The sequence below is a fragment of the Rutidosis leptorrhynchoides genome, chromosome 5 (assembly GCF_046630445.1).
Source record: "Rutidosis leptorrhynchoides isolate AG116_Rl617_1_P2 chromosome 5, CSIRO_AGI_Rlap_v1, whole genome shotgun sequence".
NCBI classification, from domain to species: domain Eukaryota; kingdom Viridiplantae; phylum Streptophyta; class Magnoliopsida; order Asterales; family Asteraceae; genus Rutidosis; species Rutidosis leptorrhynchoides.
The window spans coordinates 181,082,609-181,101,436 of record NC_092337.1 but is presented as its reverse complement, the minus strand read 5'-3'; positions in this window follow the sequence as shown (position 1 = coordinate 181,101,436).

The window sequence follows — 18,828 nt, the reverse complement described above, 5'->3', positions numbered from 1 at the left end:
TTTCGTGTATTGTGTGTGTGGTGGTGTGAAGAACACAGCTCTCTGAGTTATTTGTTTCTGGCCCGTTTATCAGCTCCATGCGATCGCATGGAGTTGAAGTGTAAAACCCATGCGATCGCATGGGGGTCCGGGTACAGTACCATTTGCTTTTTTTTTTTTATAAAAACCTTTACTAATAAAACATATAATTAATAAAATTTTAAAAATTTGTTCCTTTTTAGGACGAGGGCTTTTCGGATCGTTGTCCTAGTCCGTCCCTCGACAAAATTTTAAAATTTGTCAATTCAAAGCGCGGTTTTAAAAGTAAAGATTTTTGGGTTTTTAAATGTTTTTGGCATACTTTAGTTCAATAAGATTAAAAATAATGATAATTAAAGTTCTCGTCTCTCCCTTGGGTAGAGCAATTTCAGTTCAATGACCTAGTCTTCAACTCACGACGAATTTTAAAAATCATATTTTTAACTTAGCGAAATAAAGTAAATTTTTGTTTTTAAATTCGCACCGAACTTAAATTTAAAATGCATAAAATTAAAAATTCATATTATGAATTCACACCAAACTTAAATTATATTTTTGTTTTTATACATACAAACTTATATTAAAAATATTAATTTTTTAAATATTTACAATTTTAAATATATTGATTTAAAAAGTTTACAATATTTTTTTAGTATTAATTTTAAAAACAAAGTAAAAATAAAATTAAAAATCTTTTTGGTCTTTTATCCCACTTTAATCAATCAAATATTATCAAAAATATACGCCCCTCTTTTCGGTAAAGTAATTTCGGTTTCATAACCTAGTTTAACTCATGACGAATTTTTAAAATATTTTGGGTTGATTGATTATAGATATTTATACCTTAAGAATAAACGGTAAATTTCGCAGTGATGTAATAAATTTTTGTATGATATCAATAATTTCGGTCGCAAGACCTAATTTTATTGAATACCAATTTAATACTTTATAGCGAACAATTTAGCGTTTATTATCAAAAGGTTAAAAATAAAAATAAAAATAAAAACTGTACATACTTACCTGTGAGATAGATTTCTTAGTGATATGCTCTAGCCCACTCATAATATAGTCGTACTAATTAGTTTTCCATAGCTACATAGGCATAACCTCGAGCATTCAACGTTTTTTCTTCTAAACATATGAACGGTCCATCTCTGCATAAAGTAACAAATTCGGTATTGGAATATGTCTGATTCGTCGAACATTTTCCTTCGTGTGACCATTTTCCACATTTATGACATCTTTCAAGATGTCGAGCTCTTCTTTTTGCTGCGGATTTTGATTTTCCTTTACCAAACTGTAACTTATTATTTTCGTTCCTGGATTCTTTTCTTACTCCGTCCAATTTACCTCTGATTAATGATACTATTTTACTTGGAAGGGTGTCATTATTACGTTTAGTGATCAAAGCGTGTAGCATTAGACCATGGTTTAATTCACAGGAAGTCTACATCTAGTAAAACCTAAAAAAAATAAAAAATTAGAATGGGGGGAGAAGACTAGTTCTTTAGGGTCTGCTAGGGAAAGACCATTTGGGTTCCATTCTCGGAAACTACACGAAAACAGAACATCTAAATCTAAAAGAAATACATATTACCCTAAAAAGATTTGAACCTCCCCACACTTAGTTAGCTGTGGTGTTGAAATTGTGATTAACTTCGTTGTCAACTTCCATCGGACTATCTATGTAATGTTTAACTCTGTGACCATTAACCTAAAATTCAATTCCATTTGAATTTATTAACTCTATTGTTCCGTATGGAAAAACTCTTTTGACTATGAATGGTCCAGACCATCTTGATTTCAATTTTCCAGGAAATAGCTTGAATTGTGAATTGAAAAGAAGAACTCTGTCTCCTTCTTTAAATTCTTTTGAACTTCTGATTCTTTTATCATGTCATTTATTCGTTCTTTCTTTATAGATCAACGAATTTTCGTATGCTTCATGTCTTAATTCTTCTAATTCGTTTAATTGACTTAATCGTAGACGTCCGGCTTCATGTAAAACAAGATTACATGTCTTCAAAGCCCAAAATGCTTTGTGTTTAATTTCTACTGGAAGATGACATGCTTTTCCGTAAACGAGTCTGAAAGGTGTGGTTCCAATTGGAGTTTTGTAGGCTGTTCTAAAAGCCCAGAGTGCATCCTCCAATTTCATGGACCATTCCTTCGGATTTGATTCTACGGTTTTCTCTAGAATACATTTTAAAGCTTGGTTGGTATTTTCAACTTGTCCACTTGTTTGTGGATGATATGCAGTGGAGATTTTATGAGTTACTCCATATCTTTTGAGAACTTTCTCAAGTTGATTATTACAAAAAATGAGTACCCGATCACTTATTAAAGCTTTCGGTGTTCCAAACCTTGCAAAAAGACGTTTTAAGAAGTTGACTACAACTCGTGCATCGTTAGTTGGGAGAGCTTGTGCTTCCGCCCATTTAGATACATAATCAATGACAACGAGAATGTAGAGATTATTATGAGATTTTGGAAATGGACCCATAAAGTCAATACCCCAAATGTCAAATACTTCACATACTTGAAAGATATTTTGTGGCATTTCATCACGTTAACTTATTTTTCCGGCCCTTTGACAAGCATCACAGGATTCGCAAAGAAGGTGTGCGTCTTTGAAAATTGTAGGCCAATAGAATCCAGCATCGTAAACTTTTCTTGCTGTGAGTTGAGGCCCATAATGCCCTCCTGTTGGTCCTGTGTGACAATGGTTTAAAATTTGACTAGCTTCATCTCCGAATACACATCGGCGTATTATTCCATCGGGACAACTTTTAAATAAATGTGGATCTTCCCAGAAATAGTGTTTTATATCACTTAAGAATTTCTTTTGTTTTTGGTACGATAATCCTTTTTCAAGGAATCCACATACTAAGTAGTTTGCATAGTTTGCAAACCATGGAATTTCATTATAATCTATCTTCAATAGATATTCATCAGGAAAGTTGTCTTGTATGGCCGATTCATTTAGAACTTCTAATTCAGGATTTTCAAGACGAGAAAGATGATCAGCGGCGAGATTTTCTGCTCCCTTTTTATCTCGGATTTCAATATCGAACTCTTGTAAAAGTAAGATCCAACGGATTAATCTTGGTTTAGCATCTTGTTTCGAAAATAGGTATCTAAGAGCAGAATGGTCGGTATAGACCACCGTTTTTGCTAGAACGAGATATGAACGAAATTTGTCAAAAGCAAAGACAATAGCAAGGAGTTCTTTTTTAGTAGTTGTGTAATTCGTTTGTGCTTCTTGTAACGTCTTACTAGCATAATATATAGGTTAAAATCGTTTTTCAATTCTTTGTCCTAAAACGGCTCCCATTGCAAAATCACTTGCATCGCACATTAGTTCAAACGGTAGATTCCAATTTGGAGTTATCATAATCGGCGCATTAGTGAGTTTTTCTTTAAGAATATTAAAAGATTTGATGCATTCATCTCAAAAGATAAATGGAGCATCCTTTTCTAGGAGTTTATTCATAGGAGTGGCAATTTTAGAAAAATCTTTTATGAAACGTCGGTAAAAACCGGCATGCCCTAGAAAACTCCTAACTCCTCTAACATTGGTGGGATGTGGAAGTTTAGCAATTGCATCTACTTTAGCTCTATCCACTTCAATTCCATCCTTTGAGATTTTATGACCAAGAACGATGCCTTCTTTAACCATGAAATGGCATTTCTCCCAATTAAGTACTAGATTTGATTGTTTGCATCTAATAAGCATTCATTCAAGATTAACTAGATATGATTCAAATGTATCACCGAAGACTAAAAAGTCATCCATGAAAACTTCCATGCATTCTTCTATCATGTCGTGAAAAATCGCCATCATGCACCTTTGAAAGGTTGCAGGGGCATTGCAAAGTCCAAATGGCATGCGTTTGTAAGCAAAAGTACCATAAGGGCACGTGAATGTGGTATTCTCTAGGTCCTCGGGTGCTATTGGAATTTGAAAATATCCGGAAAAACCATCAAGAAAACAATAGTAACTATTTTCGGCTAATCTTTCCAATATTTGATCAATGAAAGGTAAGGGAAAGTGATCTTTTCTGGTGGCGTCATTTAATTTTCTATAATCAATACAAACACGCCATCCTGTTACAGTCCTAGTAGGAATAAGCTCATTTTTCTCATTTGTGATGACAGTCATGCCACCCTTCTTAGGCACGCATTGAACTGGGCTTACCCATGGACTATCAGAGATTGGATATATTAAACCTGCATCCAGCAGTTTAATAATTTCTTTCTTAACAACATCTTGCATATTAGAATTTAGTCTTCGTTGGCGTTGCACATACGTTTTATGACCTTCTTCCATAAGGATTTTATGTGTGCAATACGAAGGACTTATTCCTTTAATATCATGAATCTTCCATGCAATGGCTGGTTTATGAGCTTTTAGTACCAAAATGAGTTGTGATTTTTCATTTTCAGTAAGAGAAGACGATATTATTACAGGTAATTTAGATTCACCATGTAAATAAGCATATTCCAAATGTTTTGGAAGTGGCTTTAACTCTAATGTCGGTGGTTCTTCTATCGATGATTTGTATCGATATCTGTCTTCTTCTTTTAGCATTTGAATTTCTTCTGTTGTTGGTTCATATCCATTAGCCATAAGTGTAGCTAACATTTCAGTTTCATCAATTGGTTCAGTTCCTTCTCCTAAACAACATTCTCCTGTTCCTTGTAATTCTGGAAATTCTTCTAACAACTCTGCATGTGATTCTATAGTTTGAATATAATAACATGTATCATCTGCAGATTGCGGTTGTTGCATAGCTCTATCAACAGAAAAGGTAACACTCTCGTCCTCTATACTTAGGGTCAGTTTCTTACCAAACACGTCTATCATTGCTTTAGCCGTGTTTAAGAATGGTCTTCCTAATATGAGAGGAACTTGAGAATCTTCTTCCATATCCAGAACAACAAAATCTACTGGAAATACTAAAGTACCAACTTTAACTAGCATGTTCTCCATTATCCCTCTAGGATATTTTACTAATCTATCAGCTAGTTGTATACTTATTCGTGTTGGTTTCAATTCTCCAAGGTCTAGTTTAGCGTATAATGAATACGGCATTAAATTTATACTAGCACCTAAGTCTGCCAATGCTTCTATTGAACTAAGACTACCCAGAAAACATGGAATTGTGAAACTTCCTGGATCTGATAATTTTTCTGGTATCTTATTCAACAGCACTGCAGAACAATTAGCATTCATAGTAACAGCCGAGAGTTCTTCCATTTTCTTTCTATTTGAGATTAGATCTTTCAGAAATTTAGCATATCTAGGCATTCCTGAAATTACATCAATGAAAGAAAGATTTACATTTATTTGTTTAAACATATCCAAGAATTTAGATTGCTCGGCTTCAAGTCTCTCTTTTCTCATTTTACTCGGGTAAGGAAGTGGTGGTTGGTATGGTTTAACATAAGGTTTAGCCTTAACTGTGTTATCTTCATTAACCTTTTCAACTACCGGTTCTGTTTCCTTATCTTGCTTTGATTGTAGTTCTTGTGGAGTAGGAATAGCTTCATCAGAAATTACAGGTATTTTATGTGGTTTAAGTGTAATACCACTTCTCGTGGTAATGGCTTTAACTGTTTCATTCCTGGGGTTAGCATTTGTATCACTAGGTAGACTTCTCGGTTTTCTTTCACCTATTAACCTTGCTAGGTTACTTACTTCTTGTTCCAAATTTTGAATAGAAGCTTGTTGATTTCTAAATGCTTGAGCATTTTGTTCATTGGTTTGTTTCTGAGATGTGAAAAATTGAGTTTGAGAATCAACTAGCTTTGACATCATATCTTCTAAATTTGGCTTTTTATCATCGGTTTGTGGTGGTTTGTTTTGAAAAACAGGTCTTTGCTGATTGTAAGTATTATTGGATACTTGTTGATTACTAGGACCTTGTTAGTTGTTGTATGGAACATTTCGGTTATAATTCTGGCTTTGATTGTAGATCGGTCTTGGTGGTTGATAATTATTCTGATAATTATTTCAAGGCCTTTGGTTTAGATATGAAACATTCTCTCTTTGTTCCATTGTTAGTTTAATACTGAGACAATCTTTGGTTAAATGTGGTCCTCCACACTGCTCACAACTAATTCGTATTGAGTGAATATCGTTAGTCATCTTTTCCATTCGTCTCTCGACAGCATCTATTTTTGCAGAAATGGAATCTAAGTCATGGCTAGAATCGGCTCTAGCTGCTTTAGATGATCTAACGATATCTTTTTCTTGGTGCCACTCATGTGAGTGGGAAGCAGTGTTATCAATAATTTTATAAGCATCAGTTGCTGTTTTCTTCATAATGGAACCACCAGCTGCTATATCTATGTCTTTTCTTGTAGTGATGTCGCATCCTTGGTAGAATATTTGTACTATTTGACAGGTGTCTAAACCATGTTGCGGACATCCTCTTAGTAACTTTCCAAATCTTGTCCATGCTTCATATAAAGTTTCATTTGACTTTTGTGTGGACGTAACAATTTCTCCTTGAAGTCTTACGGCTTTAGATGCCGGAAAGAATTGTTTAAGAAAATTTTCAACTAAAACGTCCCATGTATCAATCGCCCCTTCAGGTAACGATTCCAACCAATCTTTGGCTTCTCCCTTTAAAGTCCAGGGAAATAACATGAGATATATCTGTTCATCCTCCACTTCTCTTATTTTAAATAGAGTGCAGATCCTATTAAAGGTACGAAGATGTTCATTTGGATCTTCCTTCGGCGCACCACTAAATTGGCATTGATTTGTTACCATGTGTAGGATTTGTCCTTTGATTTCATAATCTGGCGCATTAATGTCAGGTTGAGTAATTGCGTGACCTTGGCCAGTGCATTTAGCTCACATTCGGTCTTCCATACTTAAAGGTTCCAGATTTTCCATGATTGAATTTGTTGAATCTGAATCACTAGAGGATTCTGATTTAATGGTTGGTTCCTCAACAATCTCCGTTTGAATGATTGGTGGTTCCGGAGGAAAGATTAGTGGTTCAGGATCTATGAATCGTCCCTGAATATTCTCTGGATTCCCAATTGTGAGGTCGGGTTCAAAAAATGGATTATCGGAAATTTGAATTGGAGTAATTGGTCGACTGGATGACGATTCTAAAGAAAAATTAACGGCGACAACATTTGCTAGATGTCTTGATCGAGTTACAGGTGGTGAACGTACAAAAGGTGGTGAACGTTTTGCTCGGTGCATTCACTGAATATCCTATTAGTTATAAAAAAGGAAGAAAAATTATATAAGTTATCAAATTAATAGACTTTTCTGATTTTGCCCACGTTTCGAATAGCCAAAAGATGCAGCAGAGGGGCAGGATTCGTTTGTTCTCAATATAATTGAGTACTGTTTGGCTCCAATAACCCGGTCCACGTACAAATCCAACTATTACTACGAACCAGAAAATTTTGATGTCTATTAATTTAACTGTTTAAAATAATTTTTCGTAATTTAAAGAAATTTTAGAGAAGAAATAGAAAAAATCTAAGTCCTAAAAACTAGAATGTCGAGAAATAAGAAAGAAAAAGAGTGCGTCGAAAAACGTCGAAAAATAAAATACGTCGAAAAATAAAATAAAAATAAGAAAGTAGCGCGTCGAAACTTAAAAAGGAACTAAAAACTAAAAATTAAAAGTTGCGTCTAAAAATATTAAAGCGTAAAAGAAAAACTATATCCCAAAACGGTATTAACTTAAAAAGGTACTAAATTTAATAAAACAGCGTCGCAAAATTCTAAAGCACCTAAATCTTAATCTAAAGACAAAGCACTTAAGGGATTTTACGGCAAAGCCTAAAAATCTAGAAGTAAAAATAAATATGGCAGAAACTATAACTTAAAACTAAATACGAGCGAAAAATACAAATATTACGCTAAAACGAATAAAAAAAACAAAATATAAAAATATACTTAAAGTTGTAAAAAGTACAATTTTTATAAAAATATTATTTATATATTATTTATTTTATAAAACTATTAATTTTATAATTTAATTAAACTAAATAATACAAATTAAATCTAAAAACTAAACTAAATAAAAACTAAATTAATACACTAACCCTAATTAGGGTATGGATTAAATAATAATAATAATAATTACTCCGTAATGATTGCAGTTTAGGGTTTCCTGTGGCGTGTCAGGTACTCTCATGCGATCGCATGAGAATTTGCTTTCGGGCTCATGCGATCGCATGAGCTAGGGTTACGAGCCAGGCCTTGGGCTGCTACAGTACGGGCCTCGAATGTTTTATTATTATTTTTTTTTATTTTCTGATTTATATAAATAAAATTTATATTTTTACAAACTAAAAAAAAAATAAAACTAAGGAAACTTGATAGTTTTATATATATTTATTTAACAAACTATTAAAAATATATAATTTTTGTTTTTCTTTTTTTTATATTTTTGAATATTTAAAATGAAATGTCCCGTTCTTATTGATTAAAAACGTTCCATATTAATTGATTTCGTTGCGAGGTTTTGACCTCTATATGAGACGTTTTTCAAAGACTGCATTCATTTTAAAACAAACCATAACCTTTATTTCATCAATAAAGGTTTAAAAAGCTTTACGTAGATTATCAAATAATGATAATCTAAAATATCATGTTTACACACTACCATTACATAATGGTTTACAATACAAATATGTTACATCGAAATCAGTTTCTTGAATGCAGTTTTTACACAATATCATACAAACATGGACTCCAAATCTTGTCCTTATTTTAGTATACAACAGCGGAAGCTCTTAATATTCACCTGAGAATAAACATGCTTTAAACGTCAACAAAAAATGTTGGTGAGTTATAGGTTTAACCTATATATATCAAATCGTAACAATAGACCACAAGATTTCATATTTCAATACACATCCCATACATAGAGATAAAAATCATTCATATGGTGAACACCTGGTAACCGACATTAACAAGATGCATATATAAGAATATCCCCATCATTCCGGGACACCCTTCGGATATGATATAAATTTCGAAGTACTAAAGCATCCGGTACTTTGGATGGGGTTTGTTAGGCCCAATAGATCTATCTTTAGGATTCGCGTCAATTAGGGTGTTTGTTCCCTAATTCTTAGATTACCAGACTTAATAAAAAGGGGCATATTCGATTTCGATAATTCAACCATAGAATGTAGTTTCACGTACTTGTGTCTATTTTGTAAATCATTTATAAAACCTGCATGTATTCTCATCCCAAAAATATTAGATTTTAAAAGTGGGACTATAACTCACTTTCACAGATTTTTACGTCGTCGGGAAGTAAGACTTGGCCACTGGTTGATTCACGAACCTATAACAATATATACATATATATCAAAGTATGTTCAAAATATATTTACAACACTTTTAATATATTTTGATGTTTTAAGTTTATTAAGTCAGCTGTCCTCGTTAGTAACCTACAACTAGTTGTCCACAGTTAGATGTACAGAAATAAATCGATAAATATTATCTTGAATCAATCCACGACCCAGTGTATACGTATCTCAGTATTGATCACAACTCAAACTATATATATTTTGGAATCAACCTCAACCGTGTATAGCTAACTCCAACATTCACATATAGAGTGTCTATGGTTGTTCCGAAATATATATAGATGTGTCGACATGATAGGTCGAAACATTGTATACGTGTCTATGGTATCTCAAGATTACATAATATACAATACAAGTTGATTAAGTTATGGTTGGAATAGATTTGTTACCAATTTTCACGTAGCTAAAATGAGAAAAATTATCCAATCTTGTTTTACCCATAACTTCTTCATTTTAAATCCGTTTTGAGTGAATAAAATTGCTATGGTTTCATATTGAACTCTATTTTATGAATCTAAACAGAAAAAGTATAGGTTTGTCGTCGGAAAAATAAGTTACAAGTCGTTTTTGTAATGGTAGTCATTTCAGTCGAAAGAACGACGTCTAGATGACCATTTTAGAAAACATACTTCCACTTTGAGTTTAACCATAATTTTTGGATATAGTTTCATGTTCATAATAAAAATCATTTTCTCAAAATAACAACTATTAAATCAAAGTTTATCATAGTTTTTAATTAACTAACCCAAAACAGCCCGCGGTGTTACTACGACGGCGTAAATCCGGTTTTACGGTGTTTTTCGTGTTTCCAGGTTTTAAATCATTAAGTTAGCACATCATATAGATATAGAACATGTTTTTAGTTGATTTTAAAAGTCAAGTTAGAAGGATTAACTTTTGTTTGCGAACAAGTTTAGAATTAACTAAACTATGTTCTAGTGATTACAAGTTTAAACCTTCGAATAAGATAGCTTTATATGTATGAATCGAATGATGTTATGAACATCATTACTACCTTAAGTTCCTTGGATAAACCTACTGGAAAAGAGAAAAATGGATCTAGCTTCAATGGATCCTTGGATGGCTCGAAGTTCTTGAAGCAGAATCATGACACGAAAACAAGTTCAAGTAAGATCATCACTTGAAATAAGATTGTTATAGTTATAGAAATTGAATCAAAGTTTGAATATGATTATTACCTTGTATTAGAATGATAACCTACTGTAAGAAACAAAGATTTCTTGAGGTTGGATGATCACCTTACAAGATTGGAAGTGAGCTAGCAAACTTGAAAGTATTCTTGATTTTATGTAACTAGAACTTGTAGAATTTATGAAGAACACTTAGAACTTGAAGATAGAACTTGAGAGAGATCAATTAGATGAAGAAAATTGAAGAATGAAAGTGTTTGTAGGTGTTTTTGGTCGTTGGTGTATGGATTAGATATAAAGGATATGTAATTTTGTTTTCATGTAAATAAGTCATGAATGATTACTCATATTTTTGTAATTTTATGAGATATTTCATGCTAGTTTCCAAATGATGGTTCCCACATGTGTTAGGTGACTCACATGGGCTGCTAAGAGCTGATCATTGGAGTGTATATACAAATAGTACATACATCTAAAAGCTGTGTATTGTACGAGTACGAATACGGGTGCATACGAGTAGAATTTTTGATGAAACTGAACGAGGATGTAATTGTAAGCATTTTTGTTAAGTAGAAGTATTTTGATAAGTGTATTGAAGTCTTTCAAAAGTGTATAAATACATATTAAAACACTACATGTATATACATTTTAACTGAGTCGTTAAGTCATCGTTAGTCGTTACATGTAAGTGTTGTTTTGAAACCTTTAGGTTAACGATCTTGTTAAATGTTGTTAACCCAATGTTTATAATATCAAATGAGATTTTAAATTATTATATTATCATGATATTATCATGTATGAATATTGCTTAATATGATATATATACATTAAATGTCTTTACAACGATAATCGTTACATATATGTCTCGTTTAAAAATCATTAAGTTAGTAGTCTTGTTTTTACATATGTAGTTCATTGTTAATATACTTAATGATATGTTTACTTATAATAGTATCATGTTAACTATATATATATCCATATATATGTCATTATATAGTTTTTACAAGTTTTAACGTTCGTGAATCACCGGTCAACTTGGGTGGTCAATTGTCTATATGAAACATATTTCAATTAATCAAGTCTTAACAAGTTTGATTGCTTAACATGTTGGAAACATTTAATCATTTAAATATCAATCTCAATTAATATATATAAACATAGAAAAGTTCGTGTCACTACAGTACCTACCCGTTAAATAAATTTCGTCCCGAAATTTTAAGCTGTTGAAGGTGTTGACGAATCTTCTGGAAATAGATGCGGGTATTTCTTCTTCATCTAATATTCACGCTCCCAAGTGAACTCGGGTCCTCTACGAGCATTCCATCGAACCTTAACAATTGGTATCTTGTTTTGCTTAAGTCTTTTAACCTCACGATCCATTATTTCGACGGGTTCTTCGATGAATTGGAGTTTTTCGTTGATTTGGATTTCATCTAACGGAATAGTGAGATCTTCTTTAGCAAAACATTTCTTCAAATTCGAGACGTGGAAAGTGTTATGTACAGCCGCGAGTTGTTGAGGTAACTCAAGTCGGTAAGCTACTGGTCCGACACGATCAATAATCTTGAATGGTCCAATATACCTTGGATTTAATTTCCCTCGTTTACCAAATCGAACAACGCCTTTCCAAGGTGCAACTTTAAGCATGACCATCTCTCCAATTTCAAATTCTATATCTTTTCTTTTAATGTCAGCGTAGCTCTTTTGTCGACTTTGGGCGGTTTTCAACCGTTGTTGAATTTGGATGATCTTCTCGGTAGTTTCTTGTATAATCTCCGGACCCGTAATCTATCTATCCCCCACTTCACTCCAACAAATCGGAGACCTGCACTTTCTACCATAAAGTGCTTCAAACGGCGCCATCTCAATACTTGAATGATAGCTGTTGTTGTAGGAAAATTCTGCTAATGGTAGATGTCGATCCCAACTGTTTCCGAAATCAATAACACATGCTCGTAGCATGTCTTCAAGCGTTTGTATCGTTCTTTCGCTCTGCCCATCAGTTTGTGGATGATAGGCAGTACTCATGTCTAGACGAGTTCCTAATGCTTGCTGTAATGTCTGCCAGAATCTTGAAATAAATCTGCCATCCCTATCAGAGATAATAGAGATTGGTATTCCATGTCTGGAGACGACTTCCTTCAAATACAGTCGTGCTAACTTCTCCATCTTGTCATCTTCTCTTATTGGCAAGAAGTGTGCTGATTTGGTGAGACGATCAACTATTACCCAAATAGTATCAAAACCACTTGCAGTCCTTGGCAATTTAGTGATGAAATCCATGGTAATGTTTTCCCATTTCCATTCCGGGATTTCGGGTTGTTGCAGTAGACCTGATGGTTTCTGATGCTCCGCTTTGACCTTCAAACACATCAAACATTCCCCTACGTATTTAGCAACATCGGCTTTCATACCCGGCCAGCAAAAATGTTTCTTGAGATCCTTGTACATCTTCCCCGTTCCAGGATGTATTGAGTATCTGGTTTTATGAGCTTCTCTAAGTACCATTTCTCTCATATCTCCAAATTTTGGTACCCAAATCCTTTCAGCCCTATACCGGGTTCCGTCTTCCCGAATATTAAGATGCTTCTCCGATCCTTTGGGTATTTCATCCTTTAAATTTCCCTCTTTTAAAACTCCTTGTTGCGTCTCCTTTATTTGAGTAGTAAGGTTATTATGAATCATTATATTCATAGATTTTACTCGAATGGGTTCTCTGTCCTTCCTGCTCAAGGCATCGGCTACCACATTTGCCTTCCCCGGGTGGTAACGAATCTCAAAGTCGTAATCATTCAATAATTCAATCCACCTACGCTGCCTCATATTCAGTTGTTTCTGATTAAATATGTGTTGAAGACTTTTGTGGTCGGTATATATAATACTTTTGACCCCATATAAGTAGTTCCTCTAAGTCTTTAATGCAAAAACAACCGCGCCTAATTCCAAATCATGCGTCGTATAATTTTGCTCGTGAATCTTCAATTGTCTAGACGCATAAGCAATCACCTTCGTCCGTTGCATTAATACACAACCGAGACCTTGCTTTGATGCGTCACAATAAATCACAAAATCATCATTCCCTTCAGGCAATGACAATATAGGTGCCGTAGTTAGCTTTTTCTTCAATAATTGAAACGCCTTCTCTTGTTCATCCTTCCATTCAAATTTCTTCCCTTTATGCATTAATACAGTCAAGGGTTTTGCTATTTTGGAGAAATCTTGGATGAATCTTCTGTAGTAACCAACCAATCCTAAAAATTGACGTATATGCTTCGGAGTTTTTGGGGGTTCCCACTTTTCAACGGTTTCGATCTTTGTCGGGTCCACCTGGATACCTTCTTTGTTCACTATGTGACCGAGGAATTGAACTTCTTCCAACCAAAATGCACACTTTGAAAACTTAGCGTACAGTTTTTCTTTCCTCAATACTTCTAGCACTTTTCTCAAATGTTCTTCGTGCTCTTGATCATTCTTTGAGTAAATAAGTATGTCATCGATGAAAACAATGACAAACTTGTCAAGATATGGCCCACACACTCGGTTCATAAGGTCCATGAACACATCTGGTACGTTAGTCAATCCAAACGGCATAACCATAAACTCGTAATGACCATAACGCGTCCTAAAAGCAGTTTTTGGAATATCATCTTCTTTCACCCGCATTTGATGATATCCGGAACGTAAGTCAATCTTTGAATAAACAGACGAGCCTTGTAGTTGATCAAATAAGTCGTCGATTCTCGGTAGTGGGTAGCAGTTCTTGATGGTAAGTTTGTTCAACTCTCGGTAGTCGATACACAACCTGAATGTACCATCTTTCTTCTTGACAAACAAAACAGGAGCTCCCCACGGTGATGTGCTTGGTTGAATGAAACCACGCTCTAAAAGTTCTTGTAATTGGCTTTGCAGTTCTTTCATCTCGCTGGGTGCGAGTCTGTAAGGAGCACGAGCTATTGGTGCAGCTCCTGGTACAAGATCTATTTGAAATTCAACGGATCGATGTGGGGGTAATCCCGGTAATTCTTTCGGAAATACATCGGGAAATTCTTTTGCAATGGTAACATCATTGATGCTCTTTTCTTTAGTTTGTACTTTCTCGACGTGTGCTAGAACAGCATAGCAACCTTTTCTTATTAGTTTTTGTGCCTTCAAATTACTAATAAGATGTAGCTTCGTGTTGCCCTTTTCTCCGTACACCATTAAGGGTTTTCCTTTTTCTCGTATAATGCGAATTGCATTTTTGTAACAAACGATCTCTGCTTTCACTTCTTTCAACCAGTCCATACCGATTATCATATCAGAACTCCCTAACTCTACTGGTATCAAATCAATCTTAAATGTTTCGCTAACCAGTTTAATTTCTCGATTCCGACATATATTATCTGCTGAAATTAATTTACCATTTGCTAATTCGAGTAAAAATTTACTATCCAAAGGCGTCAATGGACAACTTAATTTAGCACAAAAATCTCTACTCATATAGCTTCTATCCGCACCCGAATCAAATAAAACGTAAGCAGATTTATTGTCAATAAGAAACGTACCCGTAACAAGCTCCGGGTCTTCCTGTGCCTCTGCCGCATTAATATTGAAAACTCTTCCGCGGCCTTGTCCATTCGTGTTCTCCTGGTTCGGGCAATTTCTAATAATGTGGCCCGGTTTTCCACATTTATAACAAACTACATTGGCATAACTTGCTCCGACACTACTTGCTCCGCCATTACTCGTTCCGACACCATTTGTTCCTTTCGTTCTATTAACCCCTGGTCCGTAGACCTCACACTTCGCCGCGCTATGACCATTTCTTTTACACTTGTTGCAAAATTTGGTGCAGAACCCCGAGTGATACTTTTCACACCTTTGGCATAGCTGCTTCTGATTGTTGTTGTTGTTGTTATTGTTGCGGTTATTATTGTTGTTGGGATGATTGTTGTAGTTGCTGTTGTTGTTGTTGTTGTTGGGCCGTTTGTTGTAGTTGCGATTGATGTTGCGATTGTTGGGATAATTATTGCGATTATTGTTGTAATTGCTGTTGTTGTTGTTGTATTGGTGATTCTTATCGCCGTTTTCCTCCCACTTTCTTTTGACTTACTTCACATTGGTCTCTTCAGCAGTCTGTTCTTTAATTCTTTCTTCAATCTGGTTCACTAGTTTGTGAGCCATTCTACATGCCTGTTGTATGGAGGCGGGCTCGTGTGAACTTATATCTTCTTGGATTCTTTCTGGTAATCCTTTCACAAACGCGTCGATCTTCTCTTCCTCATCTTCGAATGCTCCCGGACACAATAGGCACAATTCTGTGAATCGTCTTTCGTACGTGGTAATATCAAATCCTTGGGTTCATAACCCTCTAAGTTCTGTCTTGAGCTTATTGACCTCGGTTCTGGGACGGTACTTCTCGTTCATCAAGTGCTTGAATGCTGACCACGGTAGTGCGTACGCATCGTCTTGTCCCACTTGCTCTAGATAGGTATTCTACCATGTTAACGCAGAACTTGTGAAGGTATGCGTAGCGTACTTCACTTTGTCCTCTTCAGTATACTTACTTATGGCAAACACCGATTCGACCTTCTCGGTCCACCGTTTCAATCCGATCGGTCCTTCGGTTCCATCAAATTCCAAAGGTTTGCAGGCAGTGAATTCTTTGTAGGTGCATCCTACACGATTTCCTGTACTGCTAGATCCAAGGTTATTGTTGGTATGTAGCGCAGCCTGTACTGCGGCTATGTTTGAAGCTAGAAAAGTACGGAATTCCTCTTCATTCATATTCACGGTGTGTCGAGTAGTCGGTGCCATTTCCTTCAAAATAGTCAAATGGAACAAGTTAATCATACAGAATATTAAGAGTAGTTAATAGTATTTCGTAGCATAATATGAACTCATTTATAAAAGCTTTTTCTTCATATTAGCGTTTTATAAGTTTAAATTCGGGTAGTACCTACCCGTTAAGTTCATACTTAGTAGCTAATATACAATTCAACTACTACAATTCTATATGAAAAACTGATTATAATAATATTTCGCGTTCAAACTTTTACACAATATTTTACAAACTTACAATACCGCTTATTTTACATATAACATGAAATATAGCACACAATAAATTTGATATAAGATGGTTGTGAAGATAATTCTAGCTAGTACACAAGTCGTTCAGCAAAGGCAATAAAGACACGTAATTCATACGTCCAGAAACAAGTCATGCATTCTGGTTTTACTAGGATTACTTCCCATCCTTGGTCTTGTGGAACATAACCGTTATGGCCGTTGATAAGACAGCGTGTTGTAACGTCGTCAAAGGGACGAGGGTTACGTAATGTCCAACAATCCCGTAACAATCTAAAAACCTCATTTCTTACCTCAATTACCGACTCCGTCACTTGTGGAAACGTTTTGTTTAATAGTTGTAGCCCGATGTTCTTGTTCTCACTTTGGTGAGAAGCGAACATTACTAATCCGTAAGCATAACATGCTTCTTTATGTTGCATGTTAGCCGCTTTTTCTAAATCACGAAGTCCAATATTCGGATATATTGAGTCAAAATAATTTCTTAACTCATTGCGTAAAATAGCATTTGGGTTCCCCGCAATATATGCGTCAAAGTAAACACATCGTAACTTATGGATTTCCCAATGTGATATCCCCCATCTTTCGAACGAAAGCCTTTTATAAACCAAGGCATTCTTGGAACGTTCTTTGAATGTCTTACAAACTGATCTCGCCTTAAATAGTTGTGCCGAAGAATTCTGACCGACTCTAGACAAGATTTCATCAATCATGTCTCCGGGTAGGTCTCTTAAAATATTGGGTTGTCTATCCATTTTGTGTTTTTATACTGTAAAATAGACAGGAGTTAGATTCATAAAAAAAATACTTATTAATACAAGCAATTTTTACATATATCATAAAGCATAAGCACACTATATTACATATATTACACCACACGAATACAACTATCTTATTCCGACCCGCTTGTTTCTTCTTCTTCGGTTTTGGTTCTTTTTGCCAAGTTTCTAGGGATATATGATGTTCCCCTAATACGAGCCGTAATTTTCCACATTGATTTAGAAAAACCTGGTGGTTTAGAGGTTCCCGGGTCATTGTAACAACTTAAGGACTTCGGGGGTTGACGATACATATAAAGTTCATCGGGGTTGGATTTAGATTTCTCTATTTTTATGTAGTGACCCGAACTTTTCCATGTTTATATATATTAATTGAGATTGATATTTACATGATTAAATGTTTCCAACATGTTAAGCAATCAAACTTATTAAGACTTGATTAATTGAAATATGTTTCATATAGACAATTGACCACCCAAGTTGATCGGTGATTCACGAACGTTAAAACTTGTAAAAACTATATGATGACATATATATGGATATATATATATAGTTAACATGATACTATGATAAGAAAACATATCATAAAGTATATTAACAATGAACTACATATGTAAAAACAAGACTACTAACTTAATGATTTTTAAACGAGACATATATGTAACGATTATCGTTGTAAAGACATTTAATGTATATATATCATATTAAGAGATATTCATACATGATAATATCATGATAATATAATAATTTAAAATCTCTTTTGATATTATAAACATTGGGTTAACAACATTTAACAAGATCGTTAACCTAAAGGTTTCAAAACAACACTTACATGTAACGACTAACGATGACTTAACGACTCAGTTAAAATGTATATACATGTAGTGTTTTAATATGTATTTATACACTTTTGAAAGACTTCAATACACTTATCAAAATACTTCTACTTAACAAAAATGCTTACAATTACATTCTCGTTCAGTTTCATCAACAATTCTACTCGTATGCACCCGTATTCGTACTCGTACAATACACAGCTTTTAGATGTATGTACTATTGGTATATACACTCCAATGATCAGCTCTTAGCAGCCCATGTGAGTCACCTAACACATGTGGGAACCATCATTTGGCAACTAGCATGAAATATCTCATAAGATTACAAAAATATGAGTAATCATTCATGACTTATTTACATGAAAACAAAATTACATATCCTTTATATCTAATCCATACACCAACGACCAAAAACACCTACAAACACTTTCATTCTTCAATTTTCTTCATCTAATTGAACTCTCTCAAGTTCTATCTTCAAGTTCTAAGTGTTCTTCATAAATTCCAAAAGTTCTAGTTTCATAAAATCAAGAATACTTTCAAGTTTGCTAGCTCACTTCCAATCTTGTAAGGTGATCATCCAACCTCAAGAAATCTTTGTTTCTTACAGTAGGT